Source organism: Hypanus sabinus, chromosome 13, assembly GCF_030144855.1.
Source record: "Hypanus sabinus isolate sHypSab1 chromosome 13, sHypSab1.hap1, whole genome shotgun sequence".
Classification (NCBI taxonomy): Eukaryota; Metazoa; Chordata; class Chondrichthyes; order Myliobatiformes; family Dasyatidae; genus Hypanus; species Hypanus sabinus.
Window position 1 is genome coordinate 106035112 of NC_082718.1, and position 14310 is coordinate 106049421.

The window sequence follows — 14310 nt, forward strand, 5'->3', positions numbered from 1 at the left end:
CAGATGACATTTCATTCAGAATCATATAAATATACATATTTATATAAGTGAATAAGTGCAAAAAGAAGGAAACAACAGTGAGGTAGTAATCATGGGTTCACAGACAATTCAGAAATCTGATGGCAGAGGGGAAGAAGCTGTTGATAAAATGTTGAGTTTGAGATTCAAGCTCTTAGAAAAGGGTGTGTCCTGGGTGGTGGGGGTCCTTCATGACAGGGTCCTCAGTGATGGTGAAACTGGTGCCCATAATGGATCTGGCTGAGTTCACGATGTTCAGCAGCTTCCTCCGATCCTCCATACCAGACAGTTTGATGATTGCAGGGTGGCCCACCAAGACCAGCCCACCAGTTCTGTGGTGTATGAGCACAGCTTACATGCGAATTTCCACTGGAGATGACTCCCAGCTTAATTTAAACCATCGGGCAAGAGATATCATTCTGAGGATTTAGCCAATCTGTTTGTTGATGTCTGCACAAGTGAAAAATAAATGAGAACAGAAGGGCACAAAGCAAACACTGTGGAGTTGGGTGACAGCCTTGGCTTACGAGAAGAGCTTTCAACTCTGAGTTAGGAAGCCACTAGTTCAAACCTGTTCCCAGGCAAGTACAAAATCTAAACTGAGTGGCAAAGACTCTTCTGAGGAAATTATTCTCTTCACATTATAGTTATATTAACATTTAGCTTCTGAGTGCAAACTGGGTTTCAGTATTCAGCCTACAGGTGGAAGGAGTTGAGTGTAAGAGGTGCCCAAACTGGTTAAAAGTCACAGAATTTGCCTTGCAGCCAACTTTGAAAGGGTAGCTGGAAAATCAGGCAATTTATCAGGGAGGAAGGCAAGGCCAGAGATTGGGGCTGAGCGGGAAAATGGATCAGCCATGATGGCGTGGCAGAGCAGACTCGATGGGCCAAATGGCCTAATTCTGCTCCTCTTTCTCATAGTCTTTGTTGTATCTGTGCACAACTACAAATCAATTAAATAAAAGCACGCACACGGGAGATGGCTTTAACTGGTGTGTACTGCTTAACTCTCGCTGTTTCAGCCCATAATCATGCCGTAACCATCCGTGCAGTTCGTGATATTTTCTGATATTCAGGTTTGTATTCATTGCCAATTTGTTGTGTCTGCGTACAACTACATAACAATTAAATAAAAGCACGCATGTGGAAGACAGCTTTACCAGGTGGATTCACATTGCAACGAGAGAGAGAGAGAGAGAGAGAGAGAGAGAGAGCAACATGCATTCATAGACAACAGTGCATGTGCTTGCACTTACAACAGACCAAAACGTTGAGCTAAGGGGAGAGTCATTGCTCTGAAAGAAATAGATCTATACATTACAGTCTTCTGCTCTAAGTATGGACAATAAGGACAGGCAAGGCAACGTGCTAAATGAGATATTTAGTTAGAAGCCTGCCTGTCCCCACACAGCCCACAGCCAAAATAATGAGGGAAACTGAGATCATAATAGGCCAAACCAGCCATCGCCATTACCACCATTCCACAGCCATCATAGGGGTACCTCTCCTCCCTCTGTAGCACATCAGAGAATTCAGCAGACCTTAGCCCTGGATGTGGTGCAGGTGGAGTGAGGGTAAGTCTATGCTGAACGTGGTGAAATGGTGACCATAAACGATCGATTGGACTTCTGAGTTCTGATTTCACTTTCCTGGCACCCCAATGCATTCTTCATTATTTTGGCAATGTGAGGACTCGCCTGTTTCTAAACTAAACATCTTACTAAACACTTCGTCTTTCTTGTCCTTTGCAAACCATAGATCACACTCCTCCACTTCTATGTCACGTTCCCTAATTTTCCACTTCTCAGACAACTGTCTCTTCAATTCAGGATCTAAGCCAGAGACTCGTTTTAATGAAGGTATGTTCGTAAGTCTCGATGTTACTGTTGATAAAAGGTATCAATGTTCAGTGTTTATTGTCTTTTCATGTGGGTAAATAAAAACTTACAAGTACAAGCTTGCAAGTGAGAACATTTATTCCTAAGATGAAAACCACATACCCCATTTGCTGTTCTATGGCATTACTTGAAAGCAAGCCAGATATCATGGAAAATTTTTTCCCCTCAGTAAGTGCCACTTACAAAACAAGTTAGCTTGAAATTTATCACACTACAGTTCGGTAGGTCTGGATGCGTGTAAACTTGGCTGCTACTGTTGTTTATTACAATAATTATGCTTCAGAAAAACTTTACTGGCTCTCAGGAGCTAACTTTGAGTATTCTGATGCTCTATGGGTTTTTTTTGTATTTTAAATGCTTCCATAACATCTACTTGTTAAGACTAATGGAGAATCTTTGCAGCACTGTATCTTCAGGGTAGTTTTAGTCTGTTAAAAACCCATTATTGCTCAGTCAGGCCCCCGGTTTTTCAATTAACCCTTCCCATGTTGTGAGTCTATATCCTCTTTACACATTCCGGGCAGGGGTATTGACAAACCGAACTGGCAGAAGAAAATGAGGACAATACTAAACAAGAGGGCTAAACCAGAAGGCAGGGAGATAATGGTGAAGAAGAGGAAATTCTAGAGTTAGATCCTCATTGTGTGTTGACTTGTCCCGGGTGGTGGACATAAAGATCAAGTTAAAGAAAGAGTAATGGCTCAGGACACCCTCAAAGTGAAACTCCAAGTCAGGTTGAAAAAGAGCATGCTGGAAATGCCCTTGCTTTTCCCTTGTAGAGATCGCGTCCGCTGTGTCTCCTGACGGGCAGGAACCACACTGCAGGCTGGGAGCGGCTCTGAGGTCCCCTGCTCTTCCACAATGAAATTGCGGATTTGTGACTGAAGTGTTTCACTGCAACGGTTTAGAACTTCAAAGGGGGCACCGCCTACTCCTGAGCCTCGCTGGCTTTTCTGGTCGGTGTGTCCCCTGCAGCTTCTTGCTGGCAAGGCCAGACCGGAGAGTGGAGTGGAATCAGGGACACTCATGTCAAAATGTGACTACTTCCCTGCTCTTGATAGATCCAGCTCTGGTCTAAGCTGCCAGTGGGGTGGACCTCAAGTACGTTAGACGTAGATGACTAAAATCTACGGCTGTGGCTGTCTGCGAAATGCTGAATATGCTGAGCTCTCTCCATGTGCGATCTGTTCATGAAAGCATAGGTTATCTGATCGACTTTTACCTTCAGGTATCCAAAAAAAACTGCCTCTTTTCCTTCAAGTAATAGCAGAGCTTACAGACCAGAAGCACCTTCCATTAGTGGATAACTTGCTCCTAGTCAATCTCACTGAGCGATAGGGCCATTTGGCCCAACGTGCCCATGCCAATCAATAAATACCCATCTAACCAATCCCAAACAGCCTTCAAACCCTTGCCAATTCACAGTATGGTCATTAATAGAGTACGGTACCTGTCTCCAGCACCTCCTCGGGCATCTCGTTTCAGATTCCAACCACCTTTTGTGTGAAAACAAACCCGCTCCAAGACGCCTACCTTTCACCTTATACCTGGGCCTTGTTACTTTAAACACCTCTGAAGTGGGATAAAGATTTCTTCAATCTGTTGTATTTATTCCCCCTCATGGTTCTGTATACACTGTCACCGCTAGCATTTGTAGAGAAAGCCAGCATCTTTACAACATGTACCTACTGACACTTGCAGAGGTTAGAGTGAGGGAGACCAAGCCTGAGCTCGTGGAGACAGCTCCATCTGTAAGTGACGGAACTCTGATGAGGGTTTCAGTCACAGGAGATCTGACACTTGCAGCTGCAGGGTGTGGCTGATGGGGATAATATAGACGTGTTTAAGGGGAACAGGGAGAAGGAAATTATCAAAACATTTACGGTCTCACTTAATATTCCCCTGAAGGTGGTCAGGAAGGTCACATGAGCTGTTTTGTTTATTTCATTGTTCCAGTGAATGACGGGGTACAATTCAGTGAAAGTGTAGGATTTTGTGAATAAAATATGTGAGAGTTGTTTCATGTGCTTAACAAAAGCCACAACCCTTTAGTTCCATTACAAGTAAACCAAATGCAGTCGCCTTACACTGACGTCAGACACCGTCTCTTAACGTGAACACAACTCAATGACAGTGTTTGTGAATTATGTAGACCAGTTTCTATTGTGAACAATATGAGTCATCTATCGCCCATTACGTTACTGTACAAAATCAGCCTGGGAAAAACACACCTCCCTGAGTTTTATATAGTTATCTGGTTTTAAGTAAATGACAATTTCCCTTTGTAACAAATTTTGACTTCCTATTAAATCGTTACAGTTCTTATTCAAGAGGAATGGATACAGCAGACACTGAGATTTAGATGAGAAGCAACAAATGTCAGAATGGATTGGTTGGAATGAGTGGTCTCTTTCTGTGCCATTATCTGATGACTCAGCAGTGGTTGGGTGTATAAAGGGAGAATGAATACCAGGCCCTGGTGGAGGACTTTGTCAAATGGTGCAAGCTGAACCATCTGCAGCTCAACATCAATAAAACAAAGGGGATGGCGATGGACTTCAGGAAGACTACACCTGCACTGCTCCTGTTACTATTGACGGATAGGATGTGGACGTGGTGAGGACCTACAAGTACCTGGGGGTGCACCTGGATGACAGACTTGAGTTGGGCACCAACATAGAGGCCGTGTACAAGAAGGGTCAGAGTCGCTTCTACTTTCTGAGGAGACTGAGAAACTTTCTTTGGAGTATATTGGCCTCTACCAGTCTGTTGTTGTCAGTACAATCTTGTATGCAGTGGTCTGCTAGGGCATTGGCATCAACACAGGTGATGCAAACAGGCTCAATAAACAGATTGGAAAGGCTGGCTTTGTTATAGGAGTCAAACTGGACACACTGGAGGCCCCACCTTGGTTGAACAGAGGAGCACCTTTAGTAATAGACAAAGACAACTGCACTGCTCCAAAGAGCGCTATATGAGGTCATTCTTACCCTCGGCCATTAGGCTCTATAATGAGTCAACCTATAGCCGAGGAAGTGATGATCCCCTCCTGTTAGACTACTTGAGGTAACTTTTTTTTAATTCTTTCTACCTCTCTTCTAATATTTACATCTGTGCATTTGTAATGCCACTGTGACACTGTAGTCTCCTTTGGATCAATGAAGTATCTACCTCTCTGTGTAATCCTATGGAGGAGGGCAGGATGGACACAGGATGAAACAGAATAAGACCATGTAATGGTGTGGTCTGAACCCATCTCAGATTGCTACAGCAGGGCTGCAAACAGCCTGGTTCATTTGCTGACAATGAACCCAGCGAGTTTAAAGGGAACCGGAGTGATCCAAACTCTCCAAACCCTAGCTCTGGCCCTGGACACACACCTCCGGTCTAATGAGATGACAAACTTCCAGGATTTCTGAGCAACTGGATCTGGAATGTCAGAGTCTTATTGCCATCCATTTTAGTTCAGGAGATGCTAAGACATTCTGTGCCAGTATCATTCATTTACAAATTAAATCACACACCCACACCAATGGTATTCAACGCTGACATGGTTTACTCTTTGGCCATGCAGATCTCAAGAAAGATTATCTCAGACCTGGAGTGTTAACTCCATTTCTCTGTCTACAGATGCTCCTTGACTTGTTGGGTGTTTTTGTTTTTATTTCTTTTTACTGTTCTGTTGGATTTATTTCAGATTTCTAGCGTCTGGAGTTGAGCTAAGACAGAAGGAAGTGTGCCAGCACACATTCATTGTGGGAGGTGCGATGGCAATCACCCAGAGCAACAAAGTAAACTGAAAACAGCCTGGAATTATAAACACCAGATAAAGGCTCCTGTTTCGGTAGCTTGCACGTTGACGGCCAAGCCAAAGATGACGCTAATGGTTGACATTAATCTTTATTGTGTGGAAGCTGAGTAAGGTGATGGAAAACCTGGTGTTTTTAGTATAATCAGGCAACATGAAATCCAAATAAAGCACAATTTCAAGCAGGTTTTTTTATCATCCACAAGCACATTGAGGTGAAGACCAACACGGCAGCATTCTTCCCTGCTATGAGGCAGAGCACAACAATTCAGCAGAATCACTTTTGGGGAAAACTGAAGACATATTTGGAAGAAACTCCCCCAACCTGGGAAAAAATGGGAAGTTTAGTGAAAAACGCTGGGCCGTGCATAAGGTTTCTCATCGTAATGGACAAGTAAGGTCAGCAGAGCAGCTGTCTCATTGCTCCAGAAACCCAGGGTTAATCCTGACCTCCGATGCCGAGTGTTTGTGGAATTTCCGCATTCTCCCCGTGATCACATGGGTTTCCCATGAGAGCTCTGTGTGCTTTTCCCCTACATCTCAAAGACAGGCAGTTTGATAGGTTAATTGGCAACTGTGAATTCACCAATCAACTTCCCAACTCTTTACCTCATCCCTCCCCACTCTGGGTTTCACCAATCACCTGGTGGTTCTCTCTCTCTCCTCCCTCCCCCCACCTTTTAAGTTCTTTTTCTCCAGTCCTGCAGTTCCACCCAAAATGTGGACTGTACTTCTTTCCCTAGATGCTGCCTGGCCTGCTGAGTTCCTCCAGTGTTTTGTGTGTGTTGCTCAGATTTCCAGTGTCTGCAGGTTTTCTCCTGTTTGTTAACTATGAATTGCACCCAGTTTGTACTGAGTAGTCGAATCTGGGGTGAAGCAATTAATGGAACGTGGGGAGGATACATTCCAATGAAAAATAGCAAGGAGTGGGTTAAGTCTGTGAGCTGGCATTGCTCTGATGGACCAAATGGCCTCCTTCAATGCCATTTGGAGATACGGATTACATAGATGGATCGGTTACCGAAAGTGGAATGAGACAAGTGCTCATCTCAGAGAAGAAAAGGTCAATCTGGACATCCTACTGAGCAGAAACACAGACACTCGAAGATTTCTTCATCTTCAAATGCTGACTCACATTCAACCGAATGATGGCTAATTCCTAATACACAGAAAGCCCAAGCTCAACTGTGCAAGAGGACACGGCTTTAAGGTAAGAGGAGGAAAGTTCAAGGGGGATATTAGAGGAAGGTTTTTCACTCAGAGAGTGGTTGGTGCATGGAATGCACTGCCTGAGTCAGTGGTGGAGGCAGGTACACCAGTGAGATTTAAGAGACTACTAGACAGATATATGGAGGAATGTAAGGTGGGGGGTTATATGGGAGGCAGGGTTTAAGGGTCAACACAACAGTGTGGGTGGAATGGCCTGTACTGTGCTATATTGTTCTTTGTTCAACAGAAGTTGAACAAGTTGGAAACGGCAGAGTTTTGGTGAAGACAGTTGCAGTGATTGTCCCATTTCGGTTGTAGTTGTACCAAATGCATATAAAACTGTGGCACACTGTGGTGATTATAAACTGTTGACTCCTGATACCAGCCTGGGACTTAATGTAATGGTCCTGGTTTTAAAATGCAAGAAAAATGGTTAGAGGGAACAGTGTGTGTCAATCTTATTTCGTCTAACTCTCCTCATTTATTGTGGTGATATCGCATGCAATGATGTGTCAGTACGTGATTGGACAGAGCACTGAGCATGTGCGGGATTGCTAGAATGTTCCAGCACGTGGCTGGGTTAAGGCTTGTTTGTTTGTTACTGTAATTAAATGTTCTCTAATTCTTCCAGAATATGATTCTTCATTGTTAACCCAAGGTAAATTTAAACAGGAGTAACATAACATTTATTATCGAAGTATGTATACTGTACACAACCTTGAGATTCAGCTTCTTGCAGGCAGCCACAAAACAAAGAAACACAATAGAACCCCTTTTTTTTTAAAACCCACACAACAAAGACTGTCAAACACCCAATGTGTGAAAAATGAACACATTGTGCAGACAATAAAAGAATAAACTGCAGTAGCATACAGAACATGAAGCACAGACTCGCCAGAAGTGAGGCCGCAGCCACGTAGCCAGATTAGCATTGTAGCTGGTCAGGAGCCCAATGGCTGCTGGCCACTGTCATGGAGCCAGTTCGGGAGCTTGATGGCTGTAGGACACAATCACAGAACCAGCTCAGCACAGCATTCTCCAGAGTATAGCTTGCAGAATCCTTCGGGATACTACAAAAAACGTTAGGTTGTCCAGCTGGTTTAAAAGAACTGCTCCAAAAGGAAACTACAGTTGTGGATTACAGTGATCGGAGTCCTGAGAAAGTATATTTCATGGTAGTTTTGCCTGATGCCCACAAATGTCGCCGTGTCTTGGCAGCACCATTGTGTAATTATGTGGGCAGCATGGCAGCACAGCGGTTAACACAAAACCATTACAGCGTTGCCGACCTGTGTTCGATTCTGCCTCTGTCTGTAAGGAGTTTGCAGGTTTGTCCTGTGACTGGAAGTGGTGCTGGAAGTGTGGTGACACTTGTGGGCTGCCCCCAGCACATGCTCAGACTGCGCTGGTCTTTGACGCAAATGATGCATTTTACTGTGTTTCAATGTACACGTGACAAATAAAGCTCATCTTTAATCTTTCAAAAAGCCTATTTCTCTGGCAAGAATCCAACAATGCAGCTCTTCTCTGCCATAAACAGCAGATATGCTAAGAACTATTCTGAGCCTTCACTCATTCCAGCTCTGACAAGCTGTGTGCTAGCTGTAATGTGGTTCATTTATTGCAGGAACAACATGCGGAACCTGTGCTTGAGAAAGGATAAAGTTTTCAATATCAATCTATTGCTGCTGATTTCAGACAATAATTTGTAGGAACAAGTTAATGTGTTATTCTGTCATTGACCCATCAAACTCATAGATGGATCAACCTAGCAATTGCAAGCTGATCGTTGGTAGTTTAGGTAACTACAAGATGTATTGTGCATCCATGCTGTAGGGGAATGTCAGACTTAATTAAAGAAAAGCTACACTATAGAAATGTTAAAAGTCTGGTATCAACATAGAGTCAACTGGTAAATCTGTCTTCCTGATATTCACTAGATGGAAGGAGAAGCAAATAGTTGGGGTCTACTGTAATCATCAGGAATGTAAACACCAGCAGAGACTGGGAGAACAGATTCCATCTTGTAAATTCTGTTCAAGCAACAAAAGATGCACAATGGCAGGATAGACATTTTAAGTTGCACATTGGGTTCTTGAAGGTTGACACTAAAACAAAAATATGATAAAGTCATTGCTAAGCGTTGCAGTGTGTGATGCTGATTTTATTTTACCAGAGACAGAGGCTGCCAGAAGGTACAACACACGCAGAATGAATAAAATAAATTCTATATAACACTGTCAGTTAGTAGAATGTGGAGAAGATGCTTAGATTTCTGAATATTTTCCTCATTTCCTTAGGATTTTTTTGGATTTCTGTATGTGGGATTGTTTTCACAAATCCAACTTCCCACGATCTTCAGAAAGAGGTTTACTGACTATGGGGGTGGGGGGGGGGGGTCCTTGGCTAACATCCCTAGGACAGCAGAGAAGAAATCCTAACCATGCATATTTTTGTGAATAAATCTATCTTGCATTTCCACAACACTGGTATAAAATAGGATTACTTGCCTCTTATCAAGCCTGAATATTGTCCTGGTTTTCCTACATGGACTTCTCTGTTTCCTGAGGAGTTGTTACTGGGACAGAACACTGTATAATCTGCTTTGAGTGCTCCTGCTTCTGATCTTTCAATGAAGGGATGGCCGTTGATGGATGCTTGGTCTATGCAGCTACTTTAGCTTTCTCTTTGGCACCCATATGTGAACTCTGTCATTGTTGGGAATAGTTTTCTGTTAACTTATCCTTGGTGAATGGGCTTTACCGGCAAAGACAGCAATTATTGAAGGAGACCATAAGACCATACCACACTGGAGCAGAAGTAGGCCATTCAGCCCATTGAGTCTGCTCCACCATTCCATCATGGCTGAATTATTATCCCTCAACCCCATTCTCCTACTTTCTCCCCCTACCCTTTGACGCCCTTACTAATTGAGAACCTATCAACCTCTACTTTAAACATACCCAATGACTTGGCCAGCACAGCTTTCTGTGGGAATGAATTCTATAGATTCACCACTGTTTGGCGAAAGAAATTCCTTCTCATCTCTGTTCTAAAGGGACATCCTTGTACTCTGAGGCTGTGCCCTCTGGACCTAGACTCCCCCATTATAGGAAATATCCTGTCAAGGGGAAGCCCACTTCTCTAACCCTCCTGAAAGTGGGTGTGCAGATATTTATTCTGTCTCCTCTTCTCAAGTTTATTTGACCACCATCATTCATAATGTGAAATGGTAAGATTGTATTGTTAAGGCCTGACCTATTGGTTGTGACCATAACATATTGCTTCTACTCACGTGCAGTCCTAAATTGAAGCTTCACCAGTTTGATGTTTAGGTGCAGCTTGTGATACTGGTGGAATGTGCTTCCAGATTCATCTTTGAGCAAAGGTTGGTACAGCTTTATGATAATGGAGTGAGAGACTTGCTGGCCCATGAGACAACATGAAACAGAGATCTGCTGCTCTGGTAACTTACAACACCTCATAGGTGCCCGAGTTTGAGCTGCTCGGTCTGAATTCATAAAGATAGTTCACACAGCAGGGTTGAGAGCGAGTGCGCTTGGTGTGAAGCTAAGAGTTTGTCTTGTTGAACACCAGGTAGCTGTCATCCCGTCAGCTCCGATAAGGGCGGATACATCTACAAGTGGTAGATTGGTGAGGACAAGGAAGTTGATCTCTTTTGCGAATCTCTTGTGCCCTGCTACAGCCACATTCTTGGTACTGAGTTCACCTAACCACTGTGCCCTTCCTTCCATCAGTGCTTTGTCAGAGTTGTGCCAACGTGAAGACTAGCCAGTCCTCACCTTGGGGGTGCAGTAAGTGGTAAACAGCAGCACTTGCCCATGTTTGACCAAAGATGATGAGACTACACAGGTTCAATACTGCATACCTCTTCGACAGCTTCCTCTCAAACGTACACCACAGTGATGCCACCTCTGGTGGGTCTGCTCTGAATTTATCCCTGAATAGTGAAAGAAGACCCCAGGACAGAGTAATCCAATCATAGTTATACAGCATGGATCTTCAGGCCAACTCCTTCATGCTGACCAAGCTAACCCTAATCGGTTCATATCCCTCCAAACCTGTCCTATCCATGTAACTGTCAAAAAAATGTATAATTATTGTAAATCACCTCCACTACTTCCTATGGCAACTCGTTCCTTATGCCCATCATCTATGTGAAAAGTTGCCCCTCAGCTCTCCGTTAAGCCTTGCCCCTTTCACCTTAAATCAGTGCTCTCTGGTTCTACTCTTCACTAGTAAAATGGCGATGACCATCTACCTTACATACGATAATCTATGATTTCATGAATTTCTATAAGGACCCCTTTGCTCCAAGTCCCAGTCTATCTGATCTCCCCTTATAACTCCAACTCTCCAGTCCTGGGAACATTCTTGCAAGTCTTTTCTGCATCCTCTTCTATGTTAATCATATCTTTCCTTTGGCATGGAGACCAGGACTGAATACAACGCACCATATGTTGTCTCACCATCATCTTGCACAGCTGGAACACGACATCAGTTCCCAATCCAATAAAGACAAGTGAGATACACACATTCTTTGCTGTCTTGTCTAACTGTGTTGTCACTTTTAGAGAACCCTGGTCTCTCTCAGGACCCTGCTATTCACGATGTATGGTCCTCCCTGGTTTACCTTCCCAAAATGCATCCCTTTCCATTGCCCGAGTTAAATTCCATCTGCCATTCCTTGGGCCACTTTTGCAATTGATCTAGAACCTTCAGTAACCCACAAAATGCTGAAGGAACTCAGCAGGCCAGGGAGCATCTCTGGAAAAGAGTAAACAGTCAACGTTTCGGGCTGAGACCTTTCATCAGGACCTTAGACAACCTTCTTCACTGACCACTGCATCAACAATGCTCATGTTCATCTGATAACATACTAATCATTACACCTTTATTTCATTGATATTGTTAATATATGTGACTCATATTTATAATAAGAATGGTGCATGACTATGGCATTATCAAACTATTTCTGCAGAATAACTCTCCCAATTTTGGCACAGTTTGATTGATATCTGAGGAGGATCATCTTATTTAAGATCATGTAACTTAACTATGCAATCAACAGAGTTGCATGTCTCTTTTATGGAATCCAATACCAAGATGGGGGTCCAGTGGCTAACTTGCTTTTATTGTTTTCTAATTTGCTTTTTACAACTGTGGTTTTATCAGGTTACATCAGCTGAATTTGGAAATGGACCTCTCTGCTGTAGGGGCAAAGTTCAAAGTACATTTATGTCACCATATACATCACTGAGATTAATTTGTTTTTGGGCATACTCAATAAATCTATAGGATAATAACAGATGGGTGAAAGACTGCCCAACTAGGGTGTCCAACCAAAGTGCTGAACACAACAAACAGTGCAAATACAAAAAGAAAGAAATAATAATAATAAATAAGTAATAAGTATCAAGAAAATGAAATGAAGAGTCCTTGAAAGTGAGTCCTTTAGTTGTGGGAACATTTCAATGATGAGGCAAGTGAAATTGAAGTTTGGTTCAGGAGCCTGGTGGATGAAGTGTAGTAACTGTTTCTGAACCTGATGGTGTGAGTCCTGAGGTCCTGACCTACCTCCTAATGGCAGCAGTGAGAACGCAGCACGTCCTGGGTGTTGGGGTCCCCAACCATGGACGCTGCTTTCCATATCCACTACTTTTTGTAGGATTTTCCTTTCAAGGACATTGGTGTTTCCATACCAGGCTGTGATGCAGCCAGTCAATACACAGATTCTTCACGACATATCTACATAAGTTTATCAAAGTTTTCGATGGCATGCTGAATCTCTGCAAACTCCAAAGGGGTTCAGGAGACATGAAAGAAAAACATCTCATTATTTTCCATGTTTTCTTATTCGTAGTTTAAATCTCAAAGTAAATTTATTATTGAAGCATATATATTCACCGTATAGTACCTTCATGATTCATAATCTTCTGGGCATTTACAGTAAATGACAGAAATACAGTAGAATTTATGAAAAACTATACTTATCAAAGACTGACAAATGTCTAACCTGGAAGAGGGCAAATTGTGTAAATAATACAGAAAAATATGGAAGTAAATAATGTTTTTTTGTAGAGCCCTTGAAAGTGAGGCCATAGGTTCTGGAGTCAGTTTAGTGTTGAGCTACGTGAAGTTTCCCACACCAGTCCAGAAGCTTGACAGTTGAAAGGCGCTAGCTGTTCCTGAACCTGGTGTGCGGGACCTAGGGCTCCTGTACCTCTGCCAGATGGTAGTACAGTAGTGAGAAGAGAGCACGGCCTGGATGATGGGGGCCCTTGCTGATACTTTCTCGTGGCTGCACTGCTTTATATATGTGCTCAGTGATGAAGAGAGTTCTGCCTGTGGTGGACTGTGATGTACTATGCTGGCCCAAGTGCAGAGGGAGAAACACAGCAGAATGACCAGTTTACTGAGTTTTATTAAGTATTGTACAGAACAAAAGGAAAATAATAAATGCTAGGCCAACAGGGCCACTAACTAAAACTCTCAAACTAAAATCCAACACTGTCACTGTGGCCCCGAAGCAAGAATTTAATACTAAATTAATACTGTACTTTTGCAGCATTGGTCTAAATTGTAAGCTTTTTCAGAACCTGGACTGAGGAAAGCAGAGAGTGTTACTGATTCTGTGCTTCCATCAACACTGAGCAAGACTGAAACAAAACGAAGGGAGTGAAATACAACCACAAACAACCCCTAATAGGCATTCTCACGATCGTGAGTCCTGCCTGCCTAAGAGGGCACCCAGACTCTGGGGCAGAATCCATAAATGTGATAGTCACTCTCCCTAGACGCCGCTCTCGAGGTGCCAGAGAACCGTGCCCTGTGGAAGTCCCAGATGAGAGACTTGCCCAGGTTGTTGAATGAGCCAGAACCCAAGAACGTTTCACTGGGCCATGCCCCTCCCAGTCACGAGATACGGAACCCTGCCCCACACCCAGCAAAATATCCCAGTTGGCACCGCACAGAATAGAGCCAGAGACCCACCCACTAAGCATGGAGAGCGGGAGACTGAACCAAACCAGAAGACAGGTAGTCACCGGCTTGAACTGGGTAACATGGAACACAGGGTGAGCCTTCATAGAGAACGATAGACACAGGCTACAGGAGACTCTGTTGATAGCCTTCTCCACTTAGAATGGTCCAACACAACAAGGAGCATCCTCAGGCTCTCAAAGGCAGGTCTCTATACGCCAGCCAGACTCTCTGCTCTCAAAGACAGGTCTCTATACTCCAGCCAGACTCTCTGCTCTCAAAGACAGGTCTCTATACACCAGCCAGTCTCTCTACTCTCAAAGGCAGGTCTCTATACACCAGCCAGACTCTCTACTCTCAAAGGCGGGTCTCTAT